Here is a 13523-nt window from a genome sequence, read left to right as displayed (position 1 = left end):
ACTGCTAAGCAAGCAACAAAAGTGCAAGATGCTTATAACTTGACCAATATCAAGAAGCCTATTTTCTGTTCTAATGTTTAACTGATTCAGTGTCTGGTAAACTTGGTTACTGTTTTATAAAGGGAATTTACAGACATGACATACTGATGCTTTATGGCTTTACTTATCAAAATGACGAGTACTTTATGTTACCTTTTAACTTCCTTTTCAAATAATGATATCCTTGTTAGACAGTCTGAAGCTCGTGGGATACTTTCAATGCAAATGAATGGCAAAACATGGTAAGGTTTCTAGTATTTGAAGGTGAGTTAGCAAATGAAACATTCTACCCATGTGTGAAGACCATCATGCAGCTGATGCATTTGGAATACCATCAACATATAATGTAAATACACTGGTAAGCTTTCCAAAAATTTCTGTTTTAATTAATTTATTATTTAACATACTATTAAAATATTTAGTGTTTTTAGTTAAAATAATTTCACATTTACAATGAGAAATCAACAGCTGTTTGATAACATAATGTGGCAGCTTGATAAGGTCTCAATTTCAAGTACTGATCTTTAAGATTAATTTAATTCGATATATTAACAGCAAATTCAACTGGTAAAAAAAGATCAGAAACATACTTTTTAGATTTATTTCTGCTTTTTGTAGTAGCCCTAAAATGGGAGTGGTGTGTTTTTTTTTTTTTTTTTTGGCTGATGCTGAATAAGCTTGTTTTCTTGCATCATATGCCTCTACTAATGCTAATGCTAAACATTTAAGCATTTATACCATGACCATTACTGAATATTTCTCAATAATGTTTTCATGTACTCTATTGAAACTCCTAGGCACTTATATCAGCTCAGCCATACCAATATCAAAGGCAGATATTGTTGGGCAGCACCTCTGTAGCCAGGTGGGCAGGAGCAGCAGTGCGTAGCACACGCTTCTTGATTAGACCAGGGTTCGAGCTCGTGACCACCAAATATGGAGGATGCGGAAAGGTCAGGGAATGACCACCGCATATCCCCGGGGCAATATGGCCTGAGTTGCTAATGCTCCTAAAAAAAAAAAAAAAAAAAAAAAAAACCAAACCAAACCATACTTTTGGGAAATCAGAGACGTGGACACAGATATAAGGAATGCAGAACTTGGGGAGTACAATGTGTACAGAAAGGATAGGAAGGGAGGAGGGGTTATGCTGTTAGTTAAGAAACATAATATCTATGGAAGTGCATCCAGTTGACATGGGTGGACAGGGCAATGTTGTGTCAGTTGTGACATAAGCACTGGGAAAGCAAAATTGAGAGTAGGAGTGTGTTAAAGACCAAATGACTATGATGAGTACAATGAACAACTGCACAGGGAAATAGACTGGGCAAGTAAATCAGATTGTATTATAATGGTAGATTTTAACTTCCCAGATATTGACTGGAACTTGTGAATTGGTCACTCATACACTAGCAAAGCTTTTTTTGGATTTATTGGATGACTGTTTTCTACAGCAGCATGTTTGAGAGGTAACCAGAGAGAGTAATATTCTTGATCTGATTATTAGCAGTGATTCTTCGTGCATTAAGAATCTGCAGATAAAGGATCCACCGGGTGGCAGTGATCACAGTGTGCTGAAGTGGGATTTACTCAAAATTATCCCTTTATCCCTGATCTCAGACCTCCGTAGTCAAAAAACCTTTTGACTACGGAGGTCTGAGACAGTTTTTAGTCTATACAGTGGGACCAACTGATGGTGATGTTACCAACAGCAAATTCTAAATGGGAACCCATTTGAAGAATTAATCTTGGAAGCTACTAGACTTTTCATACCAACTAAGAAATACTGCTCAAAGTATAGGCCTAAACGGCCATCCATTTAGGCCGTTGTTTCCAAGATGTCTGGAAACAACGGCTGATGATCCGTTCATCTGCAAAGTGTTGCCTTAGCAATCTTTGGCAACAGTAGATGTGGGGTGGGGCACCAGATGAAATAATGAGACTCATGGCAGTGAAGAAAAATGTATGGGATGCATATAAACTATCAGGTGACACAGAAGCCTATGGTAGATATAAGCTGGTCTGTAATCAAGTTACAAAGGAGGTTAAGACCAGGCGAAGGCAGGTTACGAGATATCCTTGGCAAAAGATGTAAAGAAAAACAGCAAAGAATTCTTTACTTATTTAAACTCTAGAAGGAAGGGGATGAAACAGATTGGTCCACTTGATACTGACGGTTCGGCTGCTGATGATCCTGCTGAGGTAGCTGACTGAATGAGTATTTTCCATCTACATTCACACATGAGGAGATATACAGGGAGGGGAATGCCAAAAGTTTATTGAACTCTGGTAGGTAGCTACATGATTTTGTAATAACTGAGAGCAAAGTGGAGGAGAAATTGTTGAAGTTAAACATGAGAAAAGCACCTGGGATGAATGGGATCTATCCAGTTATATTAAAGGAGGAAGCAAAGGAAGTAAGCACACCTTTAGCCATAATTATGAGAGCTTTCTTTCACTAAGGGTAAGTCCCCATAGACTGGAGATGTGCAAATGTATCCCCAATTCACAAAGGGGAATCAAAGGGTGAAATGGGTAATTGTAGACCTATTAGTTTAACTTCTGTTCTGATGAAATTAACAGAGCCACTGGTTAAAGAAGCACTTGCAGGATCATCTAGACAAGACTGCAGTTATAGTTCAGACACAGCATGGGTTTGTTAAGGGTTAGTCTTGTCTGACCAATTTGATTGGATACTATGATGTGGTCACAAAAGAACTGGATGCAAAAAATAATTTTGATATATACTTGGGTTTTAGGAAAGCTTTTGATACTGTTGCATATAGAAGACTACTGCACAAATTGGAGCAGTACGGCCAAATTAAGGGCAAATTTGCTGCTATGGATAAAGGGGTGGTTGAATGGGAGAAGACAGAGAGTGGTAAACAATGGACTCTGCTGTTTGTGGGCTAATTTTATTAGTGGAGTCCCCCCAGGGTTCAGTGTTGGGCCTATTGTTGTTTCCTGTATTTATTAATGATATTGATGAAGGTATATCAGTTTTAATGTCCGAGTTTGAAGATTTTATGAAGGTTGGCAGGGTTGTTATTTACATTAATGACAGTATGCTACTGCAGCAGGACCTAGAGAAATTGAGCAGATGGGCTGAGAGGTGGCAACTGAAGTTTAACAAATGTAAAGTACTGCACGTGGGTAGCAGTAATCCCAAAGTAACATATCAACTGTGTGGAATTACACTCAGGGTAGTGGATAATGAAAAAGATGTAAATGTAATTGTGTAGCCGGATATGAAGTTTTCTGAGCAGTGCAGACAGGCTGCCAGAGCAAATCACGAGGTCTTGTCCATGATATACAGGAATTTTGCTAGCAGGGATAAGGAGGTGATTATCCCCTTGTATAAGAACAATGGTTAGGCCACACCTTCAGCACAGCATACAGGTTGGAGGCCTCATTTAAGGAAGGATGTAGAGTTGCTAGAATGAGTACAGAGAAGGGCAACACGATTGGTGTGAGGAACGAAGGGGTGCACTTACAAAGAAAGGCTTAAGTTCTGCAAATTGCAGCATTTGGAGACTAGGCACGTGCGAGGTGATCTGATTGAGGGGTATAAGGCCTTGAATGGTTTGAGCAAGCTCAATGCTGATGGGATTCTTCCTCTTGCTCAGATAAGTGTTTGAAGTGTCAGATTATATTATTTAAAGTGGCATAAATTCAAATTGAGGAAAGACAGTTTTAGAATAGATGTGCAGAAATTTGCCTTTAGCCAGTGGGTGGTTGATTGCTGGAACAAACCTTCCATCTGTTGTTGTGGAAGTTGACAGCTTAAATAAATTCCAAGGCAGAACTAGACAAACATTTGGAATGTTGGAAGGTTTATTGACGTTAATAACGTCTTTACCTGTGTTATTTGGTATAAACCGTTATGTTACCTAGAAATCGTTATATAAAATTGTCATGAAACCTGATGTGCATGCATTGTACTTGATGTTAAAAAAACGTCTTTTCTTGGGTGCATGCATTGTACTTGTTGCGTGCAGTGACACAACAAGTATAACATAGCACATTACTGCTCAATTGTATGCAACAAGTTGCAGTGACATAACAAATACAATTGAGCAGTGATGTGCTACGTTATACCGTTATATGAGCATAATGATTAATACGCGAGTGACTGTGCCAAAATCTACAGCCCGGCGTTCATAGGAATATCTTGAAAGAAAGAAAGGGAAGTTGATAAGATGTGAATCCAGATGAAATTGAACAACAGTGTTCCACTGTGTCTGAAACTGCCTACAAGAAAACTCAAGCTCAAAAGATGAAGGAATATTGTGAAAGAAAGGAAATTGGACAGAAATGTGAATCCAGATGAAATTTAAGAAGAGTGTTTCATTATGCGTGGGACTTCTCAAACTTTACCCAAAAAAAACCTCGAGCTGAAATAATGAAGGAATATAGTGAATGGAAGAAAGGGAAAGTAGAAATTCAAACTATTCCAATTTATAATGAAATTCAACCACAGAGTTCTACTATGTCTGATACTTATCAGGAATCTAAAACTACAGCAGAACAAATGAAGGAATATCGTACACGAAAAAAAGCAAAATTAGAAATGGCTAATAATGAGATTCCTGATTACATCACTATAGTGTCTACACTAGCTGACAGTGAGTTTGAAAAACTAGTGTACAAAAACCCATTTGGATTAGTTGTAATGTTTGTGATTGTTTATGGTTTCAATTAGATTTGAAACCATTTCCAACAACTTCATATGAATTACTTCAAAATGAACTTCCTTTACAAGAAGTGGGTAGTTTCATGATGTGTAATACATGTCATACTTCATTAAAAGAGGGACGGATACCAACTATGGCTACGTCAAATGGATTTATATATCCAACCTATCTTACTGATTTGCCTCCACTGGATGTTGTAACTGAGCGTTTGATGTCACCACGATTACCCTTTATGCAAATTTGTTGTTTACGTTATGAACATGGACAATATGGGATCATTGGACAAGTAATAAATGTACCAGTTAAAGTAAATATGATGGTTCATCAATTACCTAGAGAATTAGATGACGATTATGCCATTAATGTACATATAAAACGAAGACTCATACATAAATCATCATATCTACAAGGATGTATGCAGAAGAAAATAGTGAAAATATGGTTACGGTATTTGATAAATTCACCTTTGTATAAATTCTACACCATAAAAGTGAGTGATGATTTCTTGGGGACAAATGATGATAGTGAACAGGAACATTCAGATGAAATTGTGGAACCTGTCTAACAATGATTATGAATTATTGTTAATTCAACAACAAACATTATTATGGTCTGAAGATAAATATTTATGTATAGCACCGGGTCAGAAATCATCTCCAACAAGTTTCATATTTGATATACATGCAGAAGAAATTTCTTTTCCAGCTATATATTTGGGACATGCACGAAAATTTAAAAATAGATTGACTTTTATGATGGCATGAGTGAAATTCGTAGATCTGATCGTCATGGAGTAACTCTCCAACATTTGCTATATATGGCAATGAAAATTATGCAAATGCATACCGCAGAAAATTTGCAAATTGCATTTAAATCAGTAGAAATAACAACTAACATTACTCATTCTACACTGGAATCGAACAATCAAAAGAATTTATAAACAAGTCATTAGAGTCTAACTTGGCATTTCTAAAATCAATTCCCAATTCAGCATTTTATTGGAGCCAACATAAACGAGATGCGTTTGCCATTATTCGTCAATTAGGAAAACCTACAATGTTCTTGACGTTGAGTGTGTGTGTGAACCAACATGGCCCATATACTATGCATGTTATACAAATTCAGATATAAATGAGAAATTACAACTAATGAAGTTATGCATCTACCTTACATGGAAAGAATTACATTAATAAATGAAGACCCTGCAATGTGTGCTATATATTTAGTAAAATTGTTGAGAGTATACTCAAAATTTTTAAATCGAAAATCTATAGTCCTTTTGGGAAATATTACATTGTGAATTTCTTTAAATGCATTGAATTTCAGCATCGAGGAATGTGCACATATATTATTATGGATGAACACTCATGCACCCTCTGCACCATTAGAAGAAAAAGAAAGTGGAATGGAAGAAGCAATCCAAATAATAGATGCATTATGTTCTATAGAGAAAACTTCAGATTATTCAAATTTACAGCAACAAAGAGATACTTACTTTTACCTGTTATAAAAATAATAACGCAAACCGAAACAAATGTCGATTTGAAGCACCTTTTTGGCCAATGTTGCAAACTCGTATATTGATACCGATGGCCACATATGACAATCAAAGATCAGCTTATCGCAAAAAATATCATAAAATGCACGAATCACTATCAACAGAGTGCTCAAGTCTAATTCGGATTTACAATTTATCATAGAAGAATATTAATGTGCAGCATATGTAGTTGAATATGTGAATAAAACAGAGGAATAAGCAACCTGCAACAGAAAATTATAGAGCTACAAGAAGAATATCCTGATATGGATATAGATTTAACATGAGCATTAAGCGTAGATGTATTGAATTCTGTGGAGATGAGTTCACAAGAGGCAGCTTGGTATTTATTACAATACTCAATATCCATGTCTTCAAGAGCGATTGAATACATGCCAACGGTATGGCCACATGAGCATCAGAAATTACATAAATCAACAGCTGAATTGGATGAACAACAAGTTGATAGTGAGTCTTTGGATATATGGAAAGATCGTATTTTTTTGATAAATATGAAAAACGGGGCAAAACATGAAAAGATATAACTCTTGCACAATTTACTGCTCATTATCGAAAAAGGAAATGGGGGATGGGTGAAAAGACAATTTCCTAAAATAATTCAGTATCGGAATTATAATACAACGTGTTTTCATGAACATATACGCGAAATGGTAACTTTACACATACCATTTATCAATGAGGAGAATGAAATTTTGAATGGATATAAATTTTTGAACTTTATGAAACCAACAAAGAGATAATTACCTTGAGAAGAAAAGAGTTCGAATCTGATACTGATATTGAAAAGATGCTAGCAATTTGTAGGCAACTTTGTATCGAACTTTATGAGAATGATAAAAACGGACTGGCGGTGGAAAAAAATGAAGAATTTCTTAAATCAAAAGAAGTTGATGATGATTTCTTTACCGACAAGAAAACTATTGATGAGGAGATGAGAATGGCGATGATGGATAAATTATTATCTGTCGTTAGGAAGCAAGAGAATATCTTATCATCTGAAGAATACTGTCGTTTGATGAATAATACTAATAAAGAACAACGCACATTATTACTTGAAGCTATCTATTGTCAAATTGATAATCAGATAAATGAACGGATACAAGTATTTCTCACTGGACCTGCTGGCTGTGGAAAGACATTTACTCTTAAATTATTAATGGAAACGTATAATCGCTTTTGTAATGTATCATGTATATTCACAATGCATATGTTACTTGTGCCTCCACAGGCAATGCTGCTGTGGCAATCGATGGTACAACAGTGTATTCTGCTTTCCGTACATGTCTATCAGATAATCTTCAACTCAGTAATGGAATTCTTCAACAACATAGAACTGCATTTCAACATGTATGTACTATTATAATTGATGAATTTAGTATGATTAGTGCAGGACTATTATCGATTATAGATATGTGGTTAAAGCAGATAACTAGTGTTCATGAAATACCATTCAAGAATGAATATATACCTCATTTCAAGTATGAATATATACCTCACTGGAGATTTACGGCAATTGCCTCCAGTTTGTGCTACGCCTATATATAAATGTCTGAAGAACTCATTGATTGCTCCAGAATTATGGCATGCACTACAATTTCATGAATTAGTACAAGTTGTTTGACAGTCTGATAGTACATTTTCTAAAATTCTTACAAAAATAGGTCCATACACTAGTCCCGATGTGTCCCAATTAACCAGAATCGACTGTACTTGTTTCAGATGACTCACACCAATTCCTGAAATCCTCAGCAACTTACTTTCCAGGCTGCTGCTCATTCCAATTGAAGCAATGCAAGAATCACTTCCACCTCTGCCTGCAGCTACTGTTAATCTATTAGTCTGTGAATCCTCCCAAGCTAGCAGTTTTCCGACCCACTTAACATTGCCTCGATAGCATCAGCAAATATTCTTGTTCCCTTTCTATTTAAGTGTATCTCATCTCCGAAGAAGCAATCTCTCCTGTTAACAAGCACATGCCACACAGAACAATTCTACCCCAAGAACTTTGCACAATCTCTCACTAGAGCCAAATTGCAGACACTCTCATTAACCCTAATTCAACTTTTTTTTCAATATTGACCTGTACTTGTTAAGTAAGTCCACAGATCCCCTACACTTAATGTCATTAGTGCCTAATGCACAAGAGTGAGCTCTGCATTGAGCTGGGCAGCTGAGAGCTTGATGGGTCACTCCATTTTAATTCCTTCGAGGGCATCTACCCTACACCTCAAACTTTCATAGATGCCCATCAGAACGCTGAGTTGGCACCTAATTTCTTGACATGCTCTGCACCTAGCACAAACAAAGACATCCTTGGCTAGATCATGTCCTGTTCCAGAACGGTCTGCAAATATATCACATTTTGCAAAATTTTTTTTAGACTGTGATGCATTGGAGGATCACCCCTTCGATTCTCTCCTGAGCCACAGCAGCCCTGCTACTTTGTGCACGTTGCTTTGCTGATCTAGTCTGGAGCATGATTTCTTTTTAAATACAATTTAATTAACAATGAAAATTAATAAGATTTATAAATTTAATTGATTAATCAAGAATACTATACTAGGCTAACAGATTCCTGATACAATGTTATGTATTACGCTATCTAGTTTTACTTTTTTTTTTTTTTTTTTGTGTTAGTTGTTGGCACATTGGCTTCTGTGGCCATAATGCACCTCCCAAAGTTTTTGCATTTTATTCTGATCCAAGCCCGAGGCAGAATTCGAATCCGTGACCTTTGGGTTGCCAGGCAGGCACTTTACCCACCTGGCTAGCCTGGTCGGCATCTAGTTTTACATAGTACCTTATGATATCAAGTTTGAGATATACATTACACTATTCCATATCGATCTAATATACAGTAGCGCCCACTCATACAGCAGGTAAGGTTCCAGACCCCCCCACCAAAAAAGTGAAAATCGCTGAAAAGTGGAACATATCCTTTTTTTTCACTTGCGAATGCATATAAAAGCTTAATAACAAATTTACACTTATCATATGCTGTAAAAAGTTAAAAACAGACAATAAAATGGAATCCCTTCTTGGAATCGGTTGCTGAGCGTGTCATGGCAAAAAGTGGAACAAGCAGTGAACATAATGAATACAGATATAATTAAAAACTGGCATATTAGCGGAATGCCAAAAAGCGTGACCCTACTGTACTACATCAATGGCAGCAAGTTTTGAACGGTACAAGGTTCTGTGGATGCTAAGTAGTAACCTACAAAATCTTTTATCTAAATTCAAAATAAACTAAGTAGCATGACTAGGACTATAAAGCTATTTATAGAAAACAAATTAATATGATAATTAATCCAATAAAACGGCAAAAATTTAACAAAGACTTATCCATTTGCTGGATCCATAAAATCTCTGCTGGCACGTAGATATCCTCATGTGTGAATGTAGATGCAAAATACCTATTCAACTTGTCAGCAACCTGTGCAGGACCATTAACAGTTAACCCACTTGCATCTAGTGGCCCAATGTGATTCAATCCCTTTCTTCTATTAATGTAAGATAGAAGTCTTTTGCTGCTTTTCTTTCCTTTTTTTGACAGTCTTCTCATAATCTGGCATAGCTTGCCTAACTCCTTTGTGACTTGATTACAGACTAATTTATATATACCATAGGCTTCTGTGTAGCCTGATAATTTATATACATCCCATGAACTTTTCTTCTCTGCCATGTATCTCAGTTTATCTGATATGCATTTAGGCCTAAGCCTTGAATAGTATTTCGTCATTGGTATGAAAAGCCTAATACTAAAGAAATACTGTTTTTCATCATTTTAAATAATTTTTTATGATATGAAAAAAATTATTTTTTAAATAATTTATTTTCATACATAGTAGCAGTGGGATCAACTGATGATGTTGATAATGTCATCATCGGTTGATCCCACTGCACAGAATTTAAAACTGTCTGAAACCACCGTAGTCACCCTTAAGAAAGCAAAAGCTTTTCCCTTTACCATTGAGAGCAGTAATGTCGTTAAGTAAATTGCACATTAGTACACTGTGATCGCTGCAACCCAGTGGGTATTTTACTTGCAGGTTCTTAATACATGAAGAATCACTGCTGATAACCAGATCAATAATATTGATTCCTCTTGTTGCCTCTCTAACGTACTGCTGTAGAAAACAGTCATCCAAGAAATCTACAAAAGTCTTGCTAGCGTGTGAGTGACCAACCAACAAATTCCACTGAATATCTGGAAAGTTAAAATTCCCATTACAAACCATTCTGATTTACTGGCCGACTCTATTTTCTCTGTATAGCTGGTTGGCATATTCATCACATTCATTAGTCCTATAACACACTCCTACTCTAAATTTTGTTTTCCCAGTGTTTATATCACATCAAATTGACTGAACATTGCACTGGTCACCCAAGCAGACTGGATGCACTGCCTTAGATTTAATATGCTTCTTAAAGAGCATAACCACTCCACTCCTCCTGTCCTGTCAGTCCTTCCCGCATACTTTGTACTCTTCATAATAAAATTCAGCATCGCTTATGTCTAAGTGACCTCATGTCTCCACCATCCCTACAATGCCTGCATTTTATAACTTCATCAGTACTTCAAATTTATTTACAGTGCTCCTAGCATTAGTGTAAATGCATGTATACATGCACATGTTCTTACTCTTAGTTACCCTAACACAGCTCGTGTATTTACTTGTTCCACGATCACTCACAGCAGGGCCTGAAATCCCTGGCACCTTGCTTTCCAGGCTGCAGTACATTCCAATAGAAGTACAAGAATCACTTTCATCTCTGCCTGCGGTTCTAGTTAATCTATTAGCCTGTTAGACAAGAAATTCCCATCAAAATAAGATTTATCCAGATAAAACATCTAATCTTCACATAATTTCAATAACTAGAACCTAGAGGCACTAGGCAATTGACATTTTGAGACAGAGATAACAATAATTTGAGGGGGCATAGATTCAAATTGAGGAAAGACAGTTGTAGAATAGATGTGCGGAAGTTTGCCTTCAGCCAATGGGTAGTTGATTGCTGGAATAGACTTTCATCTGCTGTTGTGGAAGTTGACAGCCTAAAATAAATTTAAGGCTGAGCTGGACAGGCATTTGGAATGAATGGAGGGGTGAAATAGGAGGTTTTTTTTTTTATTTTGGCTAATGCTGCATAAGCTTGCTTTCTTGCATTGTATGCAATCATCTTGATAATTCCAGACCTAGTTATTAACACTTTCACTGCCACCTGTATTGGAAGGAGTACATTCAGCAGATCGTAATTTTCAAAATATTCATGAATAACAACATTCTAAAAATTTATAAATAATTTATGAAAATGAAATCTAGAATTTGCAACAAAAAATTAAACAATTACTTTTTGGCTGAGCTGTAAATCAGAACAAAACTCAAAATTTTATTGAAAGTTTATTCTATGTACATAAATTAACCTCAACACAAGCAAAAAAGAAATAAATGTGTATTAAGCTAAAAAAGACAACAAAAAAAAATAAATAAAATAAATCACTGATGATAATAGCCTAGAGTTCAATCAGTATGCTGACAGAATCAAGCAGTTCAAGTGTGTTTAATTTTAGAAAACTTATACGAGTATATTGACTGCTTAAGAATGACCGCACATACATGATACAGCACATTAGGTGTCATGTTATGATGCATATCAGTGGCATGGCACAGCACCCAAGGTACCGTTAAACACTTTATAAGTGTTGATGCAGTAAACATGTTAAACTCCTAAAACCCTTGCGCACAAATGCCTCAAAATAAGATTTGCCTTCTTACAATTCCTCTGAATAGTTCCCGTGTGTTTTGCAGGCTTTATGTGCTCTATGTCCTGTTTGGTTCATAGTTAATTAAATAGTTAAAATGTAGGTATAATTAAATGTATGTTATAAAGTAAACAATAAGCACACCAGGGGTCTCTACCAGTTTATTTATTTTATGTCTCCTATCAAACCAAAGCTAAGGGAGGTTGTGCCTGGAGGAGTCAACACAATCTATTTCCCAGTGTATCTTCAATTAAAGCCAATATGGCTGCCACAATGTTTTCCTATGGGGTTACTTATGGACTCTAAATCTTCACAACTCCATACTCAAATCCCATAAACATCCAACTGATAAATATCTGAAGGGGAGAAGGGACTCTATTAGCTGATTTGGTTAATAACAGTCCCCAAGGCTATTTGCTTAGAAAAACAAGCTTTTCTCTCATATATTTGAACCACCCTTCAGCTCACCAAACAGTGAGGACCGGACCGGAGTGATCTCTGAAATTTGGTCGAGTACACAATTCTTTGGCACCCACTATTCAATTTAAATAATTGCACTTGGTATATCTTCTCTAAAAGAAAGAGCTATTTAGTCTTATACAATTCAAGTGATTCCCCACTCTGATCTCTTAAGTTATGGGAGATTTTTATCCCCGATGTCCTAGTTCTCATACAGATACTTAAAGGCGAGAAGTAAACAGGATTCCTCAGCCAATTTTAATTATGAAATAATATTTATAAATTGTTATGCTTCCCCTTATTTATAGCCCACAATGAGATGACATTAATGACCTTTATTTGAATATGAGGTTGTTCATCATGACATCTGTAATGGATTTCACGGTGACCTTTAAAATCATGGAAAATATATATCTAATTAAGTTGTTAATATTTTGGAAGAATACTTTTATCTTCTGGTTCCAATTTTATTTATCTACATAACTCTACCTCTATTAATCACCAAATGGTCCTAATAACTGTTTCTTAGGTAACTGTTCTGACCTTGAATTTTCATTTATAGCTCCATTACATAATCAGCCATTATAGGCTATGCAGTAAATACAAACTAGATGAAGAAATTTTACATCCTTAATTTCCTTTCCTTGAAATAAACAATCACAAATACTAAAAACTGTCTTACAACTCACCCAATCCTTTTCTTCTATTTGATCCATCACTTTGTTTCATCCTTATGCAAATTAATATCATTTCATTTTAAATTTTATTTAGAGCTAAAATTCACACAGCCTTAGTAGTAGTAGTAGTAGTAGTAGTAGTAGTGGCACATGATGCAAGAAAGCAAGTGTAGGAGCTTATGCAGCATCAGCCAAAGAAAAAAAAAAAAAAAATCACACCATTCCCTCCAAATGCCTGTCCAGTTCCTCCTTAAATTTATTTAACCTATCAACTTCCACAACGACAGATGGAAGTTTGTTCCAGCAATTAACCACCCGCTGGCTAAAGG

The 13523-nt window shown here is 35.9% G+C and overlaps 1 protein-coding gene across 1 annotated transcript in view; it reads right to left on the bottom strand.

The window, feature by feature from the left end:
- Nucleotides 1-13523, bottom strand: part of LOC150080632 (WD repeat-containing protein 82-like) — a 118319-nt gene that overhangs the window by 32431 nt on the left and 72365 nt on the right. The window lies entirely within an intron of this gene.

The sequence above is a fragment of the Mastigoproctus giganteus genome, chromosome 9 (genome assembly GCF_048544385.1).
Source record: "Mastigoproctus giganteus isolate SK-2022 chromosome 9, ASM4854438v1, whole genome shotgun sequence".
Lineage (NCBI taxonomy): Eukaryota > Metazoa > Arthropoda > Arachnida > Uropygi > Thelyphonidae > Mastigoproctus > Mastigoproctus giganteus.
This window is presented reverse-complemented; position numbering and strand designations above follow the sequence as displayed.